Raw genomic sequence first — 26104 nt, forward strand, 5'->3', positions numbered from 1 at the left:
AGAAAAATTATGTAGCAACAGTTACACTTCTATTCCAAGTGTCTCCTCATTCTCTTTCAACTGAAAGTATGAATGCTTGCAATAGTAATGCATTTACTCATTAAATTTATGTTCTGTAACGGAATTGAGGGTATTGCCACTAGCCACGGGAGTGCTTTTAATGTTTTTGAATCCTTTGAGCTTTTGACTTTGGGATATTGCATTGAGACAATTTCTGTTGTATAAACAAATACATTGTTTTGTTCTTCACTTGAACTAAATTTTTCATTTTTTCCAGCATCACTTTATTAGGGTACTTTGTATGCCTTTTCCTAATTGCGATGCAAGGACCAGAATAGCAGCAATTTGTAGGGTTTTTTTTAAGTCTAATTGCTAGTATGTTTTATAAAATACATTGAGATGCTGACTACTGCATTCTGAAGAGATGCACTGTTTCACTCAAGTAATACAAATGTGACTGAGAAAAAAATCTCACTAAAATCTTTACTTAGTGCTTTTCAAGGATCAGACTAGCTCATCACTATGATATCTGGTTTTAAATTCCTTACATCTATTAATTCTAATTAAAATTACTTCTTTTTTAACCAGCCAATCAATTTATTACTATACCTCTTCAGTATAATTGAGAGACTACTAGTTGGTCTTTAACTTGTGGTTTTCAACAAGATCTAATTTATTACTCCTACTCTTATATCAATGCCAGTAAAGTTTTACAGTAGCTCTCAGTCTTTAAACCAGAGATGGAAGTGTAGGAGAAATAAGAATCCTACCAGCCAAGGATTAAAGATTTTCATTCTTCAAGTGTTGATATGAACATTTTAAAGTCTAATTTTCTTACTGTTCTGAAGTGTAATTTCTCAATTCTAGTTTTGAATTGATTCCTCCTAGGTGTTGTGAAATTTATTTATATTTTGGTCAATCCTGTCTTAGAGATATAGCTACTCCTTAAACAAACTGCTGTATGTTGCAAAGCATTTCACACAGAGAAAGAAGGCTATACACACAGAGCCCAATGGAAAAGTTGCCAGCTGTTTTAATAGCAGTTTATTTATAGATATTCTCTAATCTAGAAATTTACCATTTAATAACAATATGGGAGCAAAACAAGAAATCTCTAGAATTTTTTGAGATGACTGGTTTTTCATAAGAGAGTTATAAAGTCACATCTGTCTGATATTAAAGGCTTAGATTTTTTTCACTATTTCTCACTTCAGCGTAATTCTGTCCTTGAGCATTGAATTCAGGTTGAATCAGGTTATGTGATTTGATAATCTTCTGCAAGACAGTTTTGGTGATCTGCAAAGTAGGGTCAATTATCCTGAAAATACAGGATATCTTCTTGAAGAGAAAGAAAAATACAAACAACAATCTTTGCTGCACTTTTTTGGCCCAGGGTCCTTCCACGTGAGAAAGGCTGAATTACGTCTTGTGCTTGTGTCTGCCTGTGATGCTACACTGCAATGTATGTACTTGAAATTCATGAACAGACATGACCAGAAGAGAAGCCGTTAAATCTGAAAACATTTTGTGTGAAGCTTGCCTCAAACATCATAATCTGTTTGTTCATCTGATCATGGGAGAGGCTGCAACATTAAGGGAAAGAGAGTTTTTACATACAAGCCTTGACTTGAACCCTGACAGCTTTTTACAAACTTAGTGTAATATAAAACTTACTCTTAGTTTTTGTTAGTGCTAGATGTTCTGTAGTTTGCAGAATACACAGCATGTAAAGTGTGTCTTTCTTCTCCTTTCCTTTCAAACTCTTTTCCCCACACCATATGTGGGCTTTTCATGAATATGGTGACAATTTCCTTGGATGGCCTTCAACGAGTCACTGGGAAGGGCTCTCCTTGAGTCCCTGAGTTCTGGATTAGGAGCTTAATCAACTCACTTCCATGAGAAGTGGAAGATAAAAACCTTCTTCCCCTCTCCCACTTTATTTTAAATTGCAGGGATGGATTCCAAAGCAGATATGTCTACAGTGAAATTACAGTGTATTTTTATATTTTATATATATTTTCATAAAGTAAAATAGCCCAAGTGAGTGTCATGATACCTCAGTACTTAACTTCTGGAACTCTGCACATGGCTGAGGTATCACTGACTTAAATAAACCCTATGGCTTTTTGTGCAGTGTCACATGTTTTATTTTAAGTAAGCTTATTCCATTACAGTGTGGGTTGTAAGACTGTCTTGCTCTTTTGTTAACAGAAATGCTTCATTTTATAAAAGAAAAGTATGAAAGGACACACAGAATAAATACATCTGCTTTCTTTGTGTGCCTCTGTTGAATGTCTATTTCCCAGGTGGTATTTGGCACTACTGAAGGTTTATTATGACTGGGTTTTGTAACAGCAATCATACCCCAGGTATGATTTTTTTACCCCAGGTAAAAATACTCAGACATGACTCACCTAAAGAAGAGATCTTTGCATTCCTACAGTTAATTCTGTATGTTGCATATTGATAGGAATTGTGGACAAATACTTCTGTGCTCACCATCTTTCACTGTGAATCAGAGGTTCTAAACCACGCAAGGTCATCCTGGCGTTGCTGTTTGCTTGCATAGCCTGTCAGAGTTTAGATGTGCAAAGCATTTTTCCTTGTTACCCAATCTTCTTGCCTAACAATTAAAACATCATAATCATAATGTTGAGATAAACATTATGACCATATTACAAATTAGGTAAAAAATTGAACAGAGCATAAAAATGAAGAAGTATAGGATTATAAGAATGAAGAATAACACAGCTTTACTATCTGTCACTACTTTTCATTACGTGCAGATATGTCTGAACCCATCAGAGCCCATGCCACCTTGTGTTTATCTCCAAAGAAAAATGAGCCTCTCTGGACTGTCTGATTAAGCAATCCAATGACCAGAGTTTATATTTCTGTGATACATATTTTGATCAAGCATTTTGAGCCATTTTTCTGTTTCCAGTTGACTGTTGTCTGTCAGGATCTTACATCTGTCTCATGACTCTGAACGCAGAATAATTTCAAGGCTTAAGTTCAATTTGGATGGGACTGAAACCTCAGAGAAATCCTTGTGAGGGTTCAGCCCAAGAAGTGAGAAGACTGTGGCTCGTCCTGCTCTTCTGAGATTGCTGCTTTCTTGATCATACCATACCCAATTCAGGAAGGAAGATCCACTCTAACCCAACATAGCCCTGGGCAGGAAGGGGATGGAGACCCTCAAGGGTGAAAGGAAGGGTGGGAGGCCTGACAGGGGCTTCTGGTTCAGACCTGTGTCAAATAGTTATTAATTTGTAGTTATTCATTACACAGGCCAAATAACTGTTGTATAGTTTCCCTTGCCCACTCTTTGATTTCTATACTTGCATTTTGACACCTTTGGCTTAACTTTGAATACTGAGAAACCAGGGCTCTGGCTGGGTTTTCTGACATTTTAAGTGCAAATTTGAGCAACTTGGAGTACTTTCATTTGCTGTTTTCTACTTACTTCTTTTTTAGTCATGATGAACTGAAAAATGTTGTTCTTTGAGTATTAAAAAGCACAACAGTGTTCAGGTAAATTGGCCTCAGAATTTGCTTCATCATAATGAAAGCGTTTACATCACTTCAGAGGTTAATTTCCCTGCTTCTGCAATGCTCTCAATGTGTGTTGGCCTTCCCAGGTTATTTTAATAAATGACTGTCAAAGGAGCTACAGGCATTTTGCTGCTGGAACAGAGTGTGGTTTTGCAAAGCAAACATCTGTGGGGCTTTCCAGATGCAGGAAGAGCATGGAAGTGGGTGTTATCTCTCAGTGGGAAGGGAGGAATGTGGTTAGCAGCAGCAAATATACCAAAACATGTGAGTAAATATATTTTGCCATTTAAAACAAAATATAATAAGGAAGACAAGGTTAAAAAAAAAAGAAGAGAGTATAAAAAAATTAAATCTGCATGAAAGGGAAATTTTTTCATGGATTTATTTTTGCATAGCTGTTTTCCACAACCTAGGATTGTTCAAATCACAAGAACAAGAAGGGAATTTCCCCAGGAACTTCCCACATTGACACAGCTGGAAATGTCAGGGACAAACAAGGATTCATAGATGTCACAGAGATGTTGTGAGAATCAGTCTTGGTTAGCAAAAGGGAATTAATTTTTCCATCTAGGACTAACTAAAAGAACTTCTGCCTTCCTTCTAGCTTTCTTGGCTGATGTTACACTTTTACCACTGCATCCTGGGTCACTTAGAGCATCAGCTGTCAATTTCATCTGTAGGAGCCTCCCCCCAGATGAACATGTGGTGGGTTTCAAACAGAGTCTGTCTTAAAGTCTTTGACAAATAATTAAGTTTAATATATATTTTCTCTCAAATTTCACTTGATGTGAAACTGCCTGAGAGGTGTGTTTATATGTTCACAGCACACATGAAAAGAGAACCAAAACAGGGCAGAAATGTACAGCTGGTAAATCATGTGTGAGGAACTTCTTGATGCTGGGCTGAAGATCAGACAAGCTTATAAAAAGGGCAGGGAATGCTCATTATGGACTGAGTCAGCCCAGCAGCTGTGAGGCTCCTCCCTCCCCACTTCAATGATTTTATTGTTCACCCAAGCCACTGGCAGGCAGTCAGGAGAAATCCTCTTGGCCCTGCATCTGCCCCTCTGCTGGATGCAATCAGGCCTGGACAACTTGGTGATTCTGTTGTCTTGGCGAGGTCTTGTTTGATGTGACCTCTTCTGATGGGAAGCAAAGGCAGGGGACACCAGGGGTGCTGCGCAGATCTGACCCGTGCACCATCCTGGAAATCACAGCTGAGCTTAAACAAAATAAACAACAAACGCTCCCAGAGTACTAGATGAATGCTGACTAGAACTGCAAGTTTCAGATGCTTAAATTAGATCTCCCTGTGGCTGCAGGTGCAGATTTTCCCCATACAGCTAATAATGGTTCAGACTGTTGGTGTGTTTTTTGGATTTTTTTTTTTTTTTAGATTTTACTGCTCAGGTTCACTTTGGGCTTGGCATTGCCTGTAACTCACTGCTCTATCAACTGCCAAATGCATTTCCAAAGGCATAAAATCTGATAATTTTGAATTGCACTGTTTCCTGTCCTTGTTCCTTCTTTTAAAGGTTATTTTGAGGGAAAAGAATATACCTGAAATGTCAGGAAAAAGACAACAGTTTCCTTTCTCTTTTCTTTTTCACCATTCAGAAATGATTTGCTGGTCATTAAGAAGCATTGTGTCTGAGGCTCCAAGGACAGCCCTAGTCCTCTCTGAAGCAGCTGTTTTTGTCTGTGTACTCTAGACAAAAACCATCATGGCACTGAAAGAATTCACGGTGCTGTGTTCCATGGTAAAAACAAACAAATAAATAAGTACATACATACCTACATAAGGAATTCTAGGCATAAAAAACCCTTAAGACCCAAAACATGTTCAAAGAAGTGTCTGATCTGCACCTACTGGTGTGAGAGAAACTGAATTTTGCATAGAAGGTTCACCTGCCTGACACCAGAGACAGCCAAGGGGGATGCAGCCACAGAGAGGTTAATGCTTTGTCTGAGAAAATCCAAGCCTTGAGTGTATGCAATCATCTTTTCACAGTATATTAAACACCTTCTGGTCATTGGAGGGCTGGCTGATCACGAGTGTGAAAGAAGATCACTTCTTAGCATTTTGTCTGTCTGTCTCCACAGGGGTTGTCCCCTCTGCCAAAGTATCTTACTGCATTTAATCTATCAATTTACACACAGGTGATGAACACCCCTTTGTTTTGCTTTCATATTTAAAGCATTTTTGTAATATTTCAATTCTCTCAAGGTTCAGGATGCTGATATCCTCACCCTGTGAAGAGAAAAACTCCTTGTTAAAAGAGACTTAAAATTCTTGCTGTGAGAGGCAGAGGGCCATCTGAACCTGGGGCAGAGCTTAAAAACTCCTAGCTTGTCGCTTTGAATCTCAGAAAGCAGATATTGTTTCCAACAGTGCAAGGAATCATAATGCAGTGCCCTGGGTTAAGGTGTCCTTCCCCTAACAAAGTACACAGTGTAGACAATTCTCTGTAAACAGAGATCTGATATCTAGCATGGGTGTGCTAACAAGTTGCCTCTCACCCAAGAGTCTGCTGGGTTTACTGGCTTGCTAAATGATACAGCTCTCTCCCTCTCATGCTCTAAGGCCTCCCCTTTTGTCATATATATGCACAAAATGCAGCGGAAGAGCAGTAACCAGCCTTATTTCTGTTTCATTAAAAGTCGGATCCTGAGTCCTGCTGGTTTTGAGTTAAATCTGTTGCACTAGCTCAGCATGTGCTCCTGGCTGAATTCAAGGGCGAGGCACCTCCGCTCCCAGGGAGAAGTCTGTTTCTGCTGGAGCCTGGGAGTGCAGCCTCATTGCTCTGCAGAGGAGGCGTATCGCCTGCGCCTGCAAGAACCTGCCGCCGATCCCCCAGGGGTAACTATGGCCACAGGGCAGTGCTCCCAACTTTTGCAGGCAAGCAGGAGAAACAGGAAGCTCAGGAAATTACCAGACAGACCCACCAAGGTTTTAGAGGTTATTTACAGCAGCAGGTAGAAATTCAAAATGTGAAAGACCACGTTAGCCCAGCTTAAGCCAGAAAGCCTCAGGCTGGCACTTTTGTGTGACTGTCTGACATGACTTCATGAAAGTCTCATGTGTATACTGCAATGGTACAGTCCTATGAAAGCCTCAGTTCACCTTTCTAAACAGCCCAGCAGAACACAATAGAACCATTTTAATCTGCACTGAGATTAAATCTGAGCACTCTAAATCAGACTTTTCCTCTCATTGAATGTAAATAATCAAATCACTGTGAAGTCCTTTCCTGCTTTACTCAGCAACAGGCTCTTGCATTTCACCTCTCTTTTATTTAGTGAAAATGCTCTTATTTAAAAGACGCTTTAAATAAAAGTGTTTCATATTCAACTGGAGGTATCTGAAAATCTGTTATATCCTGGCACTATAGAGCTGGAGGAAATCTGATCTGAGCAACACTCAGAAAAACTTTTTAAAGAACCATAGTCAGATTATTGCCCTCACTCCTGTCTAAAACCAGAATGTATCTACTGATTTCTGTAGAGCTTGCCCAGAGTTATATAAGAGAAAGTAAGATTTAAATGGATAGTTTGCTTTTTCAAGACTGTATCTTTGCAGGCCTCACCCTTGCAATGCTCTGCTCCAGGTAACTTGCTGTACCTCCTTCTACCCCAAGTGCTTTTCCTCAAATACCTTCTTGCCTACTTGGAAGTTTAGGTACTTGAAAGTGCAGGAAAGCCTTCTCATTCCCTGGCCTCTGCTCCACCAGGCACTGCCTGGGAGAGCCTCCAGTCTGCTCCTCTGAGAAGCAGCCTGAGCTGAGGGTGGGTTCTCCTGCCCTTCTAGGGACACTTGCCAGGTGAGGCAAGCACAGCCAGGCACCAAAAGGCAGCTTTGACCCTCTGAGGTCAGCAAGAGGCCGCTTGTGACATGACATCCCATGTGCTCTGCCTAGCCCTGTTCTTCGCAAGCATCTTTCTTTCTGCAAGGAGTGTTAGGTAGTGTCAGTCATCTGAAAAATGCAGTTCACTTTCTAATGAGATCACATTGATGGAGGGGAGACCAAGAAAAAGAGGAGAAACCGGTGGGGAACCCCGTCATTCTGGTCTGTAATAATTAAATGGTGCTTGAATGTGTACATTGAGAATGCATCATTTGCCCTCCCCCTCCTCAGAGACTAATTTAAAACATATTACAGTTTTTGCAAAGGCATTCCTAATACTATTGTGCTGCAAATCCTGTCTGATCCAACCCTCAAATATTTATGTAAACTGAAATATGTCTGGAAAGAAGTCAAAAAAATCCCCCAAATATGCCGCACAATCTCATTCCCACATATCCCTCCTTCCTCATTTATATTCATGTTAAACCCTTTCCAACTAGTTCCCAACTGGTAGGTGGTGGTTGATGAGTGATAATTGCAGAGCTCGTTTCTTTGAGTGCATTGATGGCCAACCCTCTTGCCAAAGAATTTAGCCTGGAATTTTCAGTAGTTGCAAATAATATTTTGCAGCAACCTTTCTTTTTGTTTTTCCCTTTGCAAATAGATACACAGGGTTTGAAAAATTTTTATTATTTGCTATTATTGACAGGGTTCAGAAAGAAGTAACTTCTAAAAAACATTGAAGTTGAAATCATTCTGCTCTAGGGCACAGGGTATGCTTACACACCATATCCTACTTAGCTGGCAAATTCCAGTAAAAGTAGGATAGATATGTGTAAAATGCAGGCACTTGTAAAACGTTTCTGTACCATTTGTAAATTGCATCTGTCTCTCTGTTTGCAGTGTTATGGTTGACAGATGCTGCCAATTCACTTCTCTGGATGGGCAGTGCTGAGCAGGGCAGGGGATGTGTGTGAAATGTGCAACATTGTTCAGCTGACTCTGGGCCTGGCGGTCCCCCCAGAGGTGATGGAAGCCTGCAATTTCATTGACTTCAGCCGTGGGGAATGATGCCAGGGCCAGAGAGGCCAGGGTGTGGCAGGCAGCTCCCCAGTGAGGGGGGATGACAAGCTGTGTCTGTAGTGTGCAATGTCAAAAAAGCTGGGAACCCGTGCTCATAAAGCACCAGAAGTATTTGTGCCTGAGCACCCAGTGTCTTGAGGCATAGGTCCTTCTTGGGGAGACTGTGTTACTCCCTTCATAAAACCTATCCAGCACTTCTGCCTTATATGGGGGCTTTTTGAAGTGTACTTTTCCCTCATATGCAGCTATTTCAAACCCTTCATTTTGAAAGAAGATTGCATCAGCCACTGCTGTGCGAGGTCTGGATGACCACGCCATGCTGAGTGACTCCAGGACTGCCATAAATTGAAGAAGCACAAAATCCCAAAGCCACAGAGGTGGCCACATCCTCCTGCTCTGCAGTGGAAGAGGAAAATGCAGACCAGAAAACAGAGCCACTTCCATGATGCTGTAATGATGATGGAGTGCTAGAGGGAACCTCAGAAGCATGATGGGAAAATACATTTTCAAGTGGATTCTTTTTAAGAGTCAGATGTGCTGATCTGCTGTTACAGCAATATTTGCAAGCAAGAATGAGATGAACTAAATCTGGAATCTGTCTGACTTCAGGACATATTTGGGAGAAAGGAACTAAGTACATCACCAGCTGGTTGTGCAGCAGCAAGAAGAAAAGGTGGTGGCTTACCCTATTTTATGTTTTTATGTAAGGGTTTGATGCACAACATGAAGCCTGGTAGGAATACAAACTGGACATCTGACACATTGGCAACATTTCCCCTACTCCTTTCTGTCTTCAAAAGCAAAGCTCTGACCATGCTCAGTGTTCTCCCCCCTGACCGTTTGTATCAGTTCCTCACCCAGCTCTCTGAAGGATGGGATATTCATGTAGTCAGGATGACCATTTCAGTTCTAAGAGATTGCCCACACAAGCCTCTCACCAGTCCTCTTCTGCTGCCTGGTGGCCTCAGGTGGGTGAGGGGGAATCTCACCTGGGAGAGCATCCTGACCCCCCAAAAACAGACCTCAGAAAAAGATGCTGTCTTCAAGCTGGTTCCATAATGGCAAGTCAGTCCTAACAAAGCAGAGAACGTCTGTATTTGGACTGCACTTTTTTCTTTCCTGTAAATATTCTAGTGAGTGAGATCCACCTGATTTCTTCTCCTGCTTTTAAGACAATATTTTGCAAGTATTTTTCACCTTTGAAGCCTCTCTTTCCATGTCTTGGTGAACTGTTAAATGAGAACTGTACAGATATTTTTTCCAAAGACTGCATTATGAGGGAACACTATTAATCTCTCGTGAAAAAAGAAGGGTTTGTGTAAGGACATATTTCTGTTAATTAAAACACCATCCTGAAGATATTCTCTGCAGAGATCTTTACCTCTAAAACGTCATTGCATGGAACACAAACAGTATTGAAATTTAAATTCCTGTCCTTTCTGTCAGTAGTTATCTCAACTGGACTTATTCTGCTGTTTCTCTAAAATAATATAGCAGTATAAAACTGCAGCTAGCCTCAGGGGAAGCCAATCAACTCCAGCCTGATGAAATATTGGAAATTTCTGCATTTATCAAGGGAAAATTTTGCATTTTGAATATAGTTAGGTAGAGCTAGTTAGCAAAAAGGGTTAGAAAGATACGTTAAGTATGTGTTGATTGTATTTGTCAATGCAGGTCCCAAAGTGGGATTCTGAGTCTGGGTGAGGTTAAAGTGGGATTGGTAAATCATGTATTTTTTAGACATCTGACATTTTAATCCTTATCTTTTGGCAGTAGATCTACGTTGCTGGAGTGGGAGCAGACAGATTTAAAAATAATAACTCATACTTTTAACCCTTTTTAATTTTACAAAGTTTGGTTGCCAGGTGTGTCTTCTCAGTTTTTTTAAAGTTCTGGAATTATTCTAATATTCAACAACTGACTTAATAGAAATCATCTACTGAAGGCTAGGCAGCTGGGAAACTATTTAATGAAATGAAAAATCCTCCATATTTTCTTGCATCAGTATTCATCGAGTATGACTTTGTTATGTGCAGCAAGGCTTATTTTCCAAAAAGGACATTTAGAAACTACAGAGAGATCATAGGCAATACATCTAGACTTCATTCTGCCTCTGGAATGATAGTTTTTATAGTGTTCATAAGTTCTAACACTTCTACAGCTGAAACTGGTCCACGCCTCTAAGCAAGGGTAGTGAGAAGTCCTAACCATCTGCTTTGAAAGAGCTCCCCTGCTCCAAAGCACCTAACTACACTCCTTTTAAAACTGAAGTAACCTACTGAGTTCTCTTATTTGCAGCCACCTTGATAATAGAATCAAAACACTTCCTTTATGTATATCACCAGATTATAGGACCTGAAATGTTTAAAATCCCTTTCTATTTTAGAGTAAAGAAGATCTGTTCTTTGAAAGGCTCAAGGCCATTGAATTTAAAACAGACAACAAAAAGGCTGAATGAACAAAATGGAAAGTTCCTGATGCCTCCCTACACACCCCACCCTCCACTCCCTGCAGGATCAAGATCACTGGCATCTGGTTCAAGAAATAATATTTTCTTCCCTTCCTTAAAACAGTGGAAGATGCAAAGGTGCTGCATAGTTTTAATGGGAAGAAGAATCAGCCCAGGGTTATTTGTTCATCTTCCAGCTCACTTTATGCAGCCATAGAATGCTGAAGGTGCCTTTGGAGGTCATCCAGTGCAACCCTCCTGTTCGAAGCAGAGTGAATTCAGGACTGTGTCCAGTCAGGTTTTAACAGCTTCAGGCATGAGGACTCCACAAACTCTTTGGGCAACCTCTTCTAATGCTTGATTAGCCTTAGAGTAAATTTAGTTTTTTCCTATATTCAATTGGAAAGTCTTGTATTTCAGTTTCTGTCTGTTGCCTCTAATCCTTTCACTAGATACCAGTGATAAGAACCTGGGTCTCTGCTTTTCACTACATTTTTTCAATTATTTATACACCTTGATAAATTTCCCTGAGGCTTCTCCTCCCCCAGTTGACCAGACCCTGCTCTCTCAGCCTCTTCTTCTGTATCAGGCGTTCCTATTAGAGTCATCTTCACAGCCTGTACTGGACGCATTCCAGTAGGTCCTCATGTCTCTTGCACTGGACTGGACACAGTCCTCCAGATGTGACTCACCAGTGCCCAGTAGTGTTGGCAAGGTCTTTCTAATGCAGTCTAATGTTGGCTGCCTTTGCCACAAAGGCTTGCTGCTGGATCACGTTCAGCTCCTTATTCACCAGGGTACCCAGGTCTTTCTCTGCCAGTTACTTTCCAGGTGGTTGTCCTCCAGTCCATATTGGTGCACTGGGATTTTCCTCACCAGGTACAGGACTTTGAAATCCCCATTTCATGATGTTGCCCTCTGTCAATTTCTCCAGCCTGCTCCACTGAGATCCACTGAATGTCAGCACAACCACATGGTGTGTATCAACCACACCTCCCAGTTTTTCACCATGTGCCAGCTTGTGGAGGATTCACACTCTTCAGTCTCACATGTCACTAATGAAAATGTTAAACAGTGTTAGACAAGTACTATCTGCTGAGGACCCCCACGAATAACTAGCCCTTGGTTACATTTTGTATTGCTGAGGGCAACAATTTGCTGAGAAAAAGCTGAGAATTCAGCCAGCTTTCTAGCTTTCTGTCCATTTCACAGTCAACTTTCTCACAGTGCTTTCTCAGCTTCTCTAGGAAGCTGTCACAGAAGTGTCAAAGGCCTTACTAAAGTCAAGGCAAACAGGATCCACTGTTCTCCCTTCATACACCAAACTAGCCTCACTTTAGAAGGCTGTCAGGTTACTTAGAAAAGAGCTCCTCTTTGTAAATCCATGTTTACACAGTATCACTTTCTGGTCTTTCATGCAACTGGAAATAGTTTCCAGGATTATCTGCTCCATCACTTTCATAGTGATTTAGGTGAGTCTAACTCCCCGGATTTTCTTCCTGTCTTTCCTGAGAAGCGATGTTTGCTTTCTCTCACCCCACTCGAATGACTCCCATGGTCATGGTCTTTCCAAGATAAGCAAGAAAGGCCATGCAGTTACACTGAGCAGCTACCTCAGCAGTTTTGAGAGCATCCCACGAGACTCCATGACTTGGGTGCTTCCAGCGTCTGTAAGAGCTCCCTAACTTGACCCTCCAACAAGGGTACATCTTCCTTGCTCTGGGATCTCCCACTGTTTTCATGAACTGCTGAAGGCAGTTTTTTTCAAGAAATACCAAGTGGAAAAAACCATTAGCACCTTGGCTTCTTCTGTGTTTATTCCCTCCAGGTTCCTTGCCATGTTCAGCAGGGGCCCTGTGCTTTCTCTAGATATTTTATTGCTGAAATACCTGCAGAAACCTTTCGTATTACCCCCCACCTCTTTCACTAGTTTCAAATCCACATGGGCTTCATATTCTTAACATCATCCTCACATGCTCAGTGCCTCTATGTTTCTCCTGGGTCTGTTTACAGAGTTTCTCTTGACTGTCCATTCCACACAAATGTCCTCAATGTGGTAGAGTCCCAGAAACACCAGAAACACCCAGAAACTACCTTATCTGTTGTGCTTTTCACTATGGGATAACTGTGGGACTTATTTTTTCTGCTGAAGCCTTTCAAAAACCGCCTGCCGTGGCAGGCACCTCAAATACAGCAACATATCATCCAGACATCAAAGGCAAGAGGAGAGGAGCACGTGCAGGTGACTTTTCATCAAAACTCTCCCTTGTTTTATGCTTGGCTCAGACAAGCTATTCATTAAGTTTTCCTGGCTTTCTGATCACCTAGACACAATCTCTTGTAGCACTCATATGCATTTTGCCTGCTCCTGTCACAGGGATTAGGGGCAGCAAGGCTGGCTAGAAAATTACTCAATTTCATCAAAGATTTCAAAGTTTCTTTAGTTAATATTTCATTCTGCTTTGGGAGAAAGCCAAGATCTCATGGATTAAAGGCTCAAACTGGCCTTCAGGCAGCATATTCTGTTCTAGGTGCAAAGTGATTATCTTAGCTAGCATGTGAAGTGAAAATAGTAGAAACATGACACGTGAGTGAGGTGACCAGTTTGCTCTGTCACTGAACCTGTATTTCCTGCATATTTTTACAGTACTCATTACTTGAAAGTCCTTTTTGTCCTTTCTGTTGCTTGATTTCTTATCCTCAGGAAGGTAATTTTTTGGAATTTTCCTGACCTTTCCCTAACTTTCCCTAACACTGCACCTTCTGCAGTGTACTGTCAGCCACAGAAGAATGTGCACATATTTATGAAACCACTTCTCATATAAGTTTTAATCAAATTAGTAAATACCACTGTCATTTAAATAATGATTGTTAGGACCTCATTTTAAACCTTTTGAGGTGGATAAAAGTGGTTAACTCCTCTCTACACTGTTGTTTTTGGTTATCTGCAAGTTCATAAATAGAGCTCTCTGTTATTTTAACCTTAGTGTTTGAAGACATTCTTTGAATTTGATTTATTAATGGGTATTTCTCTGCTCACCTCATATTCCCTTAGAAATAAGGGCCTCAGTACCTCAAGTAGACCTTTCTAATGATTTTCAATGGGTACATCATTCCATGGCAAACTTCAGCTGACAAGGTGTAAGCACGTAAAGTCAATCTGAAAATAAGATGATATTAAAAATGTCTTCTCATCTTGTAGCAGCAAAATAATTAGTCTCCATTAGTCATCACCTAATTACTCCCTATATTTCATGTTTCTGCTTCTAATTTGGAAGGGCACACAACAGTGGATGAATCATTAGGGATTCTGGCTTTGGTTTTTTGAGATGTATAAAACCTAACCCTTCCATTATGGACTTAAATTTTGTCATAGAAAATACATTTTACCATCCATATTAGAAAATCCTATAAAGTAAAAACTACACTTTAACAGGATTAATTGTACATGGAGACTAAAGCACGTAGAAAGGACAAAGGAAAAGTCCTAAGACTCTGAATGAAGAGGAACACCAAGTTATCCTCTTGACTTCATACAACAATCTGTCTTGTCCTTTGGGGTGGTAAATGGTTTCCCTGCCAGGAAAGGATACAACTACATCAGATTAGGATCAAATAAAAATGTCAAAGCCATTAGACATGGCACGTGTGTTCAAAATTCCAGATAAACAACTCTGTCATATTAGTCTCCAGGCATTTACATTCTCTGTATTTCCAAAGAACCTACCTTCTCTGTTGCTGGGATATTATGGTTTCAGCCAGAAGAGGTGAAGAAAGTCCTCCTGGTAGAGGACTCCTTATTGTCTGGTCTATGGGCTTGGGCCTTTGGAGAACCCCACTAGTGCTTTATTCTTTCTCTTGGAATTGTCCTTATCTGACACCAAAGTTCAGCCAGCAGAGGCAGCTACCCCCTCTGTCTCCATCTCTATTTCTCTTTGCTTCAGAACTCCCAGAAGGACTCAGCCATAATGCAAACAGTGAAGTGAGTAACATGAAACAGTCCAAGACTCACAATCTAAGGCCACAGAAAGATGTTAGGTGAGCAAAGCACTTGATAAGTAAATTCAGAAAAGCTGTATTTGTTGTATTTGCTCCTTATCCCCCATGTTGATATCAGAATACACCAGAACACACAAGAATTTCTGCTTGCAAGATCACCATTTAGAGTGGAATTTAGAAGGGCACAATGGTCTGTCCCAAATATGTGAAAGGTTATTGATAGGCATAACCAGGAAAAAATGTTATGCATGTCTGAAATGTGTTAGAGGAAAAGTAAGCTTTTTTTTCAAAGAAGTAGGAAGAAGTAGGCAATTTAATTTTCTGGTATTACTTTTACCAAGGAAAGGAACTATCCCACATTTGTTGGTAGGTCACAGTCTCCAGAATTATAGTAAAATATGGGTTTGAATAGGAATAAAGCCATCTCCCTGAGCACTTTTTTTGTGGTATGCTTGGCTTTTTTCTCTTATTTAGCCAACATTTCCCTAGCAGTGGACCAATCATTTCTGCATCTTGTCTTCAATCAGACAGAAGCATTTTAGAGTAGAGAGGATGAGTGATGAGCCCTTTACACGCATACTGGGGCAGCTCTATTCATTACCTTAATACAAACATACAATACTCACAATAACCTTTGTGGTCACAGACGAAGTTGTTGGATAAGAAATTTCCTAAGAAAAAATATCATTCAGACAGAGCCAAAGTAAACAGCCTCCTCTGCTCCCCTCTTTTGACCTTGTGGATGTCTGTCTATCGTACATCTGTAAGAAATGCTTCATAGAGTTCACAGACCTTTTTCATATCAATGGGTTTGGTTTTGGCATAATATGAAATGATAGGCAGTATTGCCCTGTTCTGGCATCCTTCAGCTAGTACTGTAAAACATGAGCCCAGAAGCAGACCAGAAGCAATGATATGGTCTTGGTAGTAGAACAATACTCCTCTCAAAATATATTGCCTGCTGTGCACCCCTGCGTCTGTAACAGAGAATTTAAACAGAGCCTGGAAAGGGGCTAGGCCAGCGCATTAAGCAGGATCCTGTAAGAGAGTTCCAGTGAGGCCTGGGGCTCTGCAATTCTTTCACAGCTGAGACGACAGCATTACTAGAAACATCTTCAGTATATATCCCTGTAAACAGCTTGCCATGCTCAGCATAAACCAACCAGGAGCCACATTTTCCCTCCTGGCTCTTTGGCCGATAAAAGCGCATTTCATTTTCTGTGGGGCATTTGTAAAACAGGAACCAGAGAAGCATTTCCAAGGAAGTCAGCAATTGCCTAATCTCCTGCAAGTGTACTGTTCAGAATTTACACTAATATCAGCTTTTCTTTTGTTTGTGAACATTGCAGCAAATCTTCCTTTTTGTGTTTGCTCTCCAGGCCACTCTAGCTCCAGCAACTCGGAGAGTGGGGAAAATAGTTATGGGACAGACAAAACTTCAGTCTTACTGATTCAAAGATAAAAGTAGACCTGAATCTGGTGTGTGTGATACGCCTTGGAACCTATTTCTTGAGTGCTGAATGAATACAACCACAACACTAATAGGCTGGCATGGGAGCCCAGAGGATGCATTTTTATACTGACTTACATGACTAGGATGGAGCACAAAAATGGGGAAAAAGGAAAAAGCAGACAAGGATGAGATCTCTTTCATTTTCCTTCATTTCCCATTTCCCAGTGAATTTACATACATTCTGTAATTATTGAGAGACTGTTTATTTGCTATATGACAATTCAGGGCACTAACCATTTGATTCTGGAAGAGGTTTTATTTGGACATCTGTAGAAATAAGCCTTTTTCTCACTTGTGGAGGTGAAACTATGATGCACAAAATTTGACAAATTGCTGTTCAGGAGACGCTAGCTACAGTATGAGAGGTCTCAAGAAAATTGTAAGTTAGAAAAACCAAAGCATAACTGAATATGTGACATCAAAACCTCTCACTTCCCTCTCTCCATCTTTAGTTATTTTTCTTTCTAAACAATCTAGGGGGCTGGGGAAAAAGATCTCTTTTGAAGAAGGAAGTAATGAAGTAAATTTGGTGAAATAAAAAAACTCTAGAAGATAAAGTAGAATTGGAGATAGTTCTATGTAAACAGAAAACCTGATGTAGAATTCCAAAAGATTTTGTTTAAATGTTGTACAATTTTAAAGAACTCATCTTCTTTTCAACTTGCAAATCGGTTTCTCCATGACATGTGGAATAAAATGATCCTACGTTATTATTAAGAGATGTACATCAGCACAGAAAAAGTTTGCACAGTTAACACAACATCCTGCTTGTCAAGATCAACTTGATCTAATTCTCTTGTCAGCAAAGCCCCTTCAAGGTAAAACTTTAACTCACAATTTGTTTACTTGATTATTTTTTTCTTCCTAGGAATTTCTTAATTTTGATATTCTTTTTGATTTTTTCCAGTCTCAAAGCACTAAGAAATTTGGTTGAGAACAATACAACAAAATAAATTGGCGCATGTGAGTGGACACAATCATCACGTTGCCTATCTTTCTCTGTGAAATACTAAGCAGTTGCTGGCTCTTAGTGAGGGGGAAAAACAAAGAGCTGTTAGTATTCCTGTGCACAATTTTTTATTTCACTTAGCAGCTGATTTTAGAAAAAGAAAGAAACAGAACTGATCTGATGTCTTCCCTCTCAAGATCAACCCACATCCTTCCTAGGGCAGGAAGGGCAGGTGAAAAAATCACACGTCATTTGCCACTTCTATGGCTTCCATTATCCAGTTTATTCCATTGCCTCCCTGAGAGCAACAGGAACAGACTCCAGCAGAGCAATTAGTTCAGTGGAGAAGTGAAGTCAAGAGAATCTGCTGAGGCATTTTGGCATAGGCACACTGAGTGTTGAAAAATCCCTTCTGCAAAGGACTGTTTTTCTGGCTCTGCAAGCAAATCTGTAGGGAGCAATTATCTCTTCAGATGTGCAAGTTGCATCAGTCTTGTTAAAACAAATGCAAGACAGAGGGGAAGGGGAAGCCAAGGAGAGAGTTAGCAAAGCAGGGGAAGCACAGTCTGAAACGGCAGCCAGGCAGCAGGCACTGTGACCCAGGATCTTGAACATCAAAAGGGCATGTCAGGGAAATGTTTTTTTTTCAGGCTGGTGTCAGAGCCCCACCACTTTGACCCCATTTGCAGTTCCCTGATCAGGTGCCTGATGGGACAAGGGAGATTTCAGATTTCCTGTCCTGTGGCCCGTTTCACCTAAGCTGACCTGTCCCACCTGGGCCCAGCTCCCATGTGTCAACAGAGGAAGGGAGACGTGGTGATGACCTGGGAACCTGACTGACTGGGAACCCCTCAAAGTGAGAGCTGTGGCACAGGTTGCCTTAGGCACATTGCAACCTCAACCTCAAGGTGCACCTAGATTGAAGCAGAAGGAAGTAGCCAGGGTTTCTTTAAAAGGTTGCTGCAGACATCATTCCATGTAATGAATGAAGAAGGCAGAGGGCTATAAACTGGTGATAAGAAGTTGTTAAAACTGACAAACACCTTGCAAATGCTGACATTTGATCAATATCAGGCACATTTTAGAAGTTTGAATGAGATGTGAAGGATGTAGATGATAACCACAAGCACATACAGAAGCTCTTCAGATTCCTGCCACCAACGGCTAGCTCCCAAGGGAAGGAAGTGGTGTGGTTGGCCAGCATGCAAACAAGGCTTATGAGAAACACGGACTCTCCAGACTCTATTTCTGGCTCTGCCAGTTCTGCTGCCATCTCTTAATATACAATTGCATCTATCATAAGGTGCAATGATGCAATGATGTTTGCATATGGACAATGACATGCTCTAATGTCATTTGTGACCCTTGCCACATATCACTGCAGGATTCAGGTATCCCCCTCTCCCTCTGCCCCAAGGTGTACTATTGCTTCATTGAACTTATATTTCCAGACTGAACTTCAACACAAGATGCAGATGTCACCCACTTTTGCCCAACTTTCATCCCACTAGTGGTGCCTGCAAACCCCACACCTGCAGGGGGAAGAGTGTACCAAGCCACCTGCTTCCAGGGAAGATATGCTTATAAGACTAGCTAATGAAATCACCCAAGATAAGCAGCTAGGGTCAGATGCTTCTGCATGATTTATGTTAGCCACAGAACAATACTTATTCCATGGACAATTTTTTTAAAATATATTTCTCTTTTGTTCAGCAAAGGGCAGCAGAGCTTAAATAATACATTGTTAAGAGACTTAGCATCCCTTTGGTTCAGTATTCTCCCCTCTCTGGAGAGGCTCCCAGAGTCAGGATGCTTGTATTTACCTTCATAATATCAGTGATTAAATTTATATTAGTTCAAAGGTTTCTGTGGTATAGTTCTGTTAATTTGCCCTGTGTACAGAAGTCAGCCGAGTCAGTTTTCATCACTTCAAAACCATACCAAGGGAGGAATGGAAGTGCTTTTTTTGGGCATTTACCAAATACAAAAATAGTAGTAATAAAAATATAGCAGGAATATGGTGGACTTATATCTGGGGATGCAGCTGAGGCTGAGCAATATGTACATATTTAACTTTTCTCCCAGAGTGAAATGTATTTATTCTTTGGGGCTGTAGGAAAACTAGTGATTTCTTTTTCCAAGCAAGAGTTCACACCATTGTGTTGTAATAGAATATGCATTTTCCAGTATCTGATAAAAGTAATAACCTAGGCATCATAAGGTTTAGAAGGTAGTTAAATATTAATTCTTCATGCATTTGAAATTATCAAGAAGGGAGAAAAGGGAGCACCAATTATGCTATGGCACCAAAGTTATAAAGTTAATTGCTTTTCTCATCCCCCACCAGGAGGGTTAACACAAGATATTGTTCAGATATAGTGGAAAAGGGAGGAAGTAGAATTTGAACAAGAGCAACATGGCCTTTCTTTGCAATAGATTCCTGTTTATATGTTACACTTATGTAAGATCATGAAAGAGAGCAGAGATGGTGTGAACCAAGAGTTTGTTCTGCGTGACACACAGGAAAAGTTGTTCAATACTGGTTCATCTCAGCAAAGCTATTATTCTTTGAATGCCATAAAGGTCAGCTGGGGTTATCTGCAGCATAAATACTGGCTGTCCAAGTTCATGGGAGGGAGCTTAGCTCTCGCACCGTTCCTTCTGAAACAATGATTTGGGTCATTGTTTATGAATCTGGCTGCCATGAGTCAACCCTCTTCTCTGGCCCCCTTTTACATGGCCTGTAAACAACTTTCCAGATGGGCTGACATCTCACTGTTGTTGGAGAGGTCTCCATGAATATCCTTTTGTGTAACCCCAGAAGAAGAGGGGTGTGGTACAGCTACTCTGCTTGCACAGTGGTGTATGGGAACTTAAAGATGGACCTAGCTGAAAATACTGGCTGTGATCCAGATGAAAGTGAGCGTATCCTACTCTGCTCTCTATGATGCTGTAATTGAATATTTCTGGAAGACTGCAGGTGAGATAGATATATAAAGAATAATAAATAGTGTTTGCAAGAAATTTAAATCTACTTACCTGGTCACTAGGTTGAAACAAGGGACCATTTCTGGATGTGATTCTGCTGTGAATTAATACAGTAATTTCAATTTTTAAAACTTTACTTTCTTCACTAATAACATATTTGTAAATGCAAAACTGCCTTTCTCGACATTTTGTGTTGTGGAAGCTACATTTTCAATACTCAATGTACCCTGTTTATGACATTGTTAGGAAAAATGGTGTTATGTGCAAGGTATAGCGAGATACTACATCAGTCATGCTTTTAATGGCTTTAAAATCAGATGCTCTCTCTGATATCTGAACTTTTCAAAAGATTTGTCAAGTTTCAGTAGTAAATAAATTTTAAATTACTGTAGTTTACATGGGTAATGTCATCAGGATTCAGCCTTCATTGCTCTTAACTGCACACTGCAACACAGATTAACAACATGGATTGCTCCTTAATGCGAACAATTCATTCGGTTTGCCCTACTGTAAGAGTGGCTTTGGCATTTGAGTTTTAGATGTGCAAGAAACCAGAGGCAGATGGCACTGACCATTAAAAACATTGTATTATTGATTGATGTAGATTAAAAAAAAATGCCATTTAATTACTAGAAAATTAAGTCTTGGCTGGTTTGTTCAGATCCTCAAGGATCATTAAAGGGCATAGCTGAAATCTGAGCTTTTCTGCAGGTTGATTAACATATATACCAGTACAGCCTATTATTACTATTTACCAGTGACAACCAGATAATATTGAGGAACACATTCACTGGAATGCAAACAGAAATGTCTCTTTATAATCAGAATTCTGGTTTTGTGGCAGGTTTTGTTTTCCTAAGTAGATATTGTCTAATCATACTCCTCAAGAACTTTTGATGACTTAAAAAAAAAAAAAAAAACCCCAAAAAAATCCAACAAAAAATCAACATTATTGTTATAAAATTAGGTCTTTGCTTGTCAGGTCAAATATGTGTTTTCTGGCAGATAAGAATCTATTTCCTGAACTCATGGTGCCAAGTGACATCCCTATTGACAGAAACAGGAGAGTTCTTCAGATTAAGATGAATCCTAAATTGTCAGAATTTACCTACTTGAAGGTGTTTTGCAACCAGTAAAAACATGATGAATTTTCCTCTTCCAGCATTTCTATTTCTGCATGATATCCTCCAGCGCCCAGTGCTGATATTCCAGTTTTTCACTTCAAGATGGGCTGAAGGTATGTAAGTAAATAAATTAGAAGTGTCTAGAAATATTTATTACAGTTTATCTATATTTATCTATTCATTCTATATTTAGAATGAATTCACACAGTGTGTTTTTTCTCATTTGAAACTGTAGGCTTTTTGATAGGGAATAAACCTCTTCTAAAATACGTTCATCAATCAAGCTGCTATTCAATGAAAAAATTATTTTGGAGGAACAGATTTTGATGTTTGGGTGAACACTTAATCAATACTGAGATACAAAGAGACAGTCTTGAGATGTGTGAGCTTGTATTGAATTATTATCAGTTAAGTGTGCAGAAAATGTCCATGCTATCAATAATGTCAGTGTGTGAGAGAATTCCCTCTACTTCATTACTTGTGATCTCCACTACAGCATCTGAGCAGTCATCCTTTAACTGCGTGGAAGTGTTTTAAATTTCAGTAAGTGCTCCTAATTAGGCATCTCCTGATCTTTGAATTGGCATTCTTCAGTGCTGCATCACTAAAGTAACAAGAGTGAACAGCAATCTGTTAAGTTATGCTTTAAATGAAGGTAAATTTAGCTTAAACCAATACTACTTGTCAGTTGAAATAAAGTCCATGCTTCTTACCAGATTTTTGTGCCATTGCAAGATTGTTGGATCTCCAAATATAAAAGCAAGGGGTGCCTGTGAGAAACTTCCTTAACTGTGTTTCACAGCATGCAGAACCTTTAATACACTGACATATGCACAGCTCTTACTTCATTGCACAGGGAGCTCAGAATAGACCTTCTGGGAGAGCCTGGGCTGATGCCAGAAATTCAGATGTGTCCAACTCCCCTTAAGAAACAGCACAGAATTGTTACATACTGCAAGTAGGATCACATTTTTTCACAGCATGGGGATTCGCCTCCAAAATGCCACCATCTCCTAAAATGAGCTAGATGCAGAAGAAAACAAATTCATGCTCTTGCCAGGATTGCTGTCAACAATTTTTTCTGATTGCAAGAGGCATCACTTCCTCTTGGAGCATCCACTTTCCTCCATGTCAGCAGAATAGTGACAGATCATGGGTTAAAATTATTGCAAATCTGGCATTTATTTTTCCCAATTTTAGCCTAAATGGTTTTCAACAGTTTTGACTGGGTTTCCAGGGCTTTGTGTCAAACAATAAGGTGTGATGAGATCCTCAGGATAAAGTACCTGCAGCACTTTCTCTTAATTAAAAAGTTCATATTTGCATCAGGTGTCTGTTTAAATAAACAGTGTGATGCCTTCTTTTTCCCCCCTTCAGCTATTTCTGCATAGCCCAAGAAATTTCTTTGGATTTGCTTTGGATTTGCAAGAGATTAGTGATCATCCAAGATTGAAAAAGCTGAATTCTGTATAATTCTTTTTTTTTGTGGACTGAGAGTAACCACCTTGCTCGTCCTGAAGTGCGCACTGAAAATTCTGTCATTTTAAAGTATCTGTCATGAAGTTCAGTGAAAATAACCTTTGGCTTTTCCTGAAAATCTTGGCCTATATTAGGAGCATCCCACCTCCAAACTGCTCTGAGACTCATATGTACAAAAGAGAAAAAAATTGTAGTCTTGCAAGAGAAAAGTCATAAGATGGCTTACTTGTTTGAAATGCCTCTAAACAAAAAATCATGGGCTTGAGCTCTTTTTTGTATGTTTCTGAAACTGTATTAAACCCCCCCTCCAAAAAAAAAAAAGCCTTGAAGCCAAGGAGTCCTTAATCAACAGGAGATACCTATGTTTAGCCATGGCTGAAGACTTTCTGAGAATGCTATTTTATCTGTGAATGCTATTGAAGCATCACTTAACTAGATGTTCCACAAGAATGTGAGAGTACTCAAAGTCTCAGGGGACTACAGACATGCTTTAGTTTGAAGAAGGCAGAAAATTTTATGCAAATGCCAGCATAACAGCTTCCATTTTTCCTCAATGTATTGTGTAATAGATGCAAATAGTAAACTCAAAGATGGGCATTTCAATACCACTTTTACAAATAAGTATTTTCTTTCATGAGAGAGAACCAGACATTTTTTGTTCCAGTTTGGGGATGTAACGAAGCATCTGAACCTCAGCACCTCTCACTTGACATCTTTTTGCCCACCAGACCATGCTGAAGCTGCTCCTAATTGCAATTAAGCTAAAGTTCACACTGCATATACTACAGATTAAGTGCCAGAAGCAATCAAAGAGACAGACTATCTGTCTCTGACATACAGCAACAGGGCTAGGATAGCTGCACTTTCATGTTTCAAAGTGTGTTCAAAGTGGGATGCTGCTGCTGGCTGGGGGTCCCAGTGCAGATCCCGGCATGTCTGCATGGATCCTGGTGCAGATCCTCTGCATGTGTGCTGCAGAGAAATCCTGAAGGGCAGGGAGAGCCCTGGGTTGAGTCCTGAGCTCTGCAGGATGACCACGCTCCTTCAGAAGTAGTTTGGGCATCTCTGCAGAAGCAGATGTTAGTCACAGCAAAATTAATTTATCCACTTGCAGGTTCTTTGCTATTAGTAATAACCTACCTGGACATCTTCATCACCACACATTGCCTAGGGTGGGAAACAAACAAAGTTTGTGTTTGAAATACAGGCATACAAGTGCTAAAGACTAAGCTTCTTTGAGCTTTTGTGAAGACTAAGGACTCTCCAGTTTCCCCCCAGTCCCCTTCAAACTGGCAGCTTTTAGCCACATATTTTTGTGTGAGCTTTTAGCACAGTAACATACATACACTAAAAAGGCAACTAAAATCATTATCCATAAAGAAAATATTTCTTCTTCCCTTCCTCTTACAAAGAACTAGACAGAGGGGAAACCTGATTTCTTACACAAATCCAGCTGATAAATCATCCTCATTTTTATTGGAAGTAAGGGCAATTTTTCCTCTAAGAAAACTGTATCTTAACACAAACCCTCATGGATATTTTGCCACAGTTTCTGCATACCTGAAATTGGATAATCTCACTTTCCATGTAACTACAAGATTCTATCTTTAAACAGACTATCTTCAGCCAAACCAGTAAGCAGAAATTCCTGTTTCTGACCCTCTAGAAGTTTTCTTGTCTCTCTTCCTTCGATTGGTGAGGTTCTTCTCCAGTTTGGTCTAGGACTGCTTGCTTGTATAGTAGTATCAGATAGGGACTCTCTTACATCGGAGCACTCATAAGAATATGAAAGAGGAACTTCACTTATTGCATTGCTGTAGTGTGGCCTAGTGCCATGCTTATCTTCTCCAAGAGGTCATGTCCAGATGGAATGTCTTTGGCTTTTTCCCTGGATAAACTGCACATACTGAGTAGTGGCAGCTACTGTCACAACCAAACCACTTAGCTACAGTGAAAAATTGCGTCTGACAAAAACTAAGTTTTTGATGAAAATAAATTGCTTACATGGAATCAGAGTTGTTATGCATGACTAGAGTGATTCTCTTCCATGATTAAAACTATTCCATTTAGAAGCACCCTTCTTCCAAACACTACTGTGATGAAACAGGGACATTCACCCCCTCCTCAGAAGTAAGTGGAAATGTCAGTGGAATAACAAATAGACAAGAAATTTCCTCCAAGGGAATGGTGAGAAGTACAGAGCTTATTATTTCAAAATATGTAGTGCTAGTTATGTTTAGATTTATTTTTGAGTAGTTGTGGATTCTGGTAAAATTGCTGACAGACTAAAACACTGTTCAGTGTCAAGACTGTGCATATTTCATTTTCTTGTATTTTTGCTTTTGTTGTTGATATTGTCATTCATTTTACCAAACATTAAATACAAACACTCCCAAGTCTGTCTCTTTTCTTTCCTTCATCATTTTTTCTTTCTCATTTCCTGTAGTAATTGAAGGTGGCATTAAACTGCACTGTTACAGGAAATAAGTGTCTACCTTCTTCCAGAAGGTCTTGAATTCTTTTATATTTGCTAAACAGCAGTGTGAACTGAGCAGCTAACACCCAACATATTATTATCAACCTAAGCAATCACCAGGAAAATTCCTCCTGAGGCAAAGGAATGTGGTATTTTTTTATTGTAACTCCACCAAAAACCTAGTAATATGATTGAGAAATCAAAATAAAACTGAAATTTTACATCTTTGGGAAAACATTTATCTCTTACAGTTGCATCACATGTAGCCTGGAAGAATGACAATAATGTACAATGAATATTTGAGACACATCTTAGTGGATGTTTTCTCAGGTGAGGCCATACATGCCTTTACCTTTTTAAAGACATCACTATGAGTGAGACTCTGTTCACTACTGAAAATCAAATTGCAAGTTCAATAGCTAGATAACTTAAGTCACAGGAAAGAAAATAAAGCCTTAATACAGGAATAAAATTCCTTTGGGACAAAAAGAGACTAAAAGTTCAATAAATCCTTTATATTTAAGCCAATTAAAGGTACAAGAATTATTTCCTTTTCTAGGAGATTATTATATCTTTTCAAAGTTTAGACAGTAGAAAATCCCTCCTTGCCTACTGCCACAAATTGTTACAGTGCTTGTCCCTTTA

Source organism: Haemorhous mexicanus, chromosome Z (assembly GCF_027477595.1).
Source record: "Haemorhous mexicanus isolate bHaeMex1 chromosome Z, bHaeMex1.pri, whole genome shotgun sequence".
Taxonomy (NCBI): domain Eukaryota; kingdom Metazoa; phylum Chordata; class Aves; order Passeriformes; family Fringillidae; genus Haemorhous; species Haemorhous mexicanus.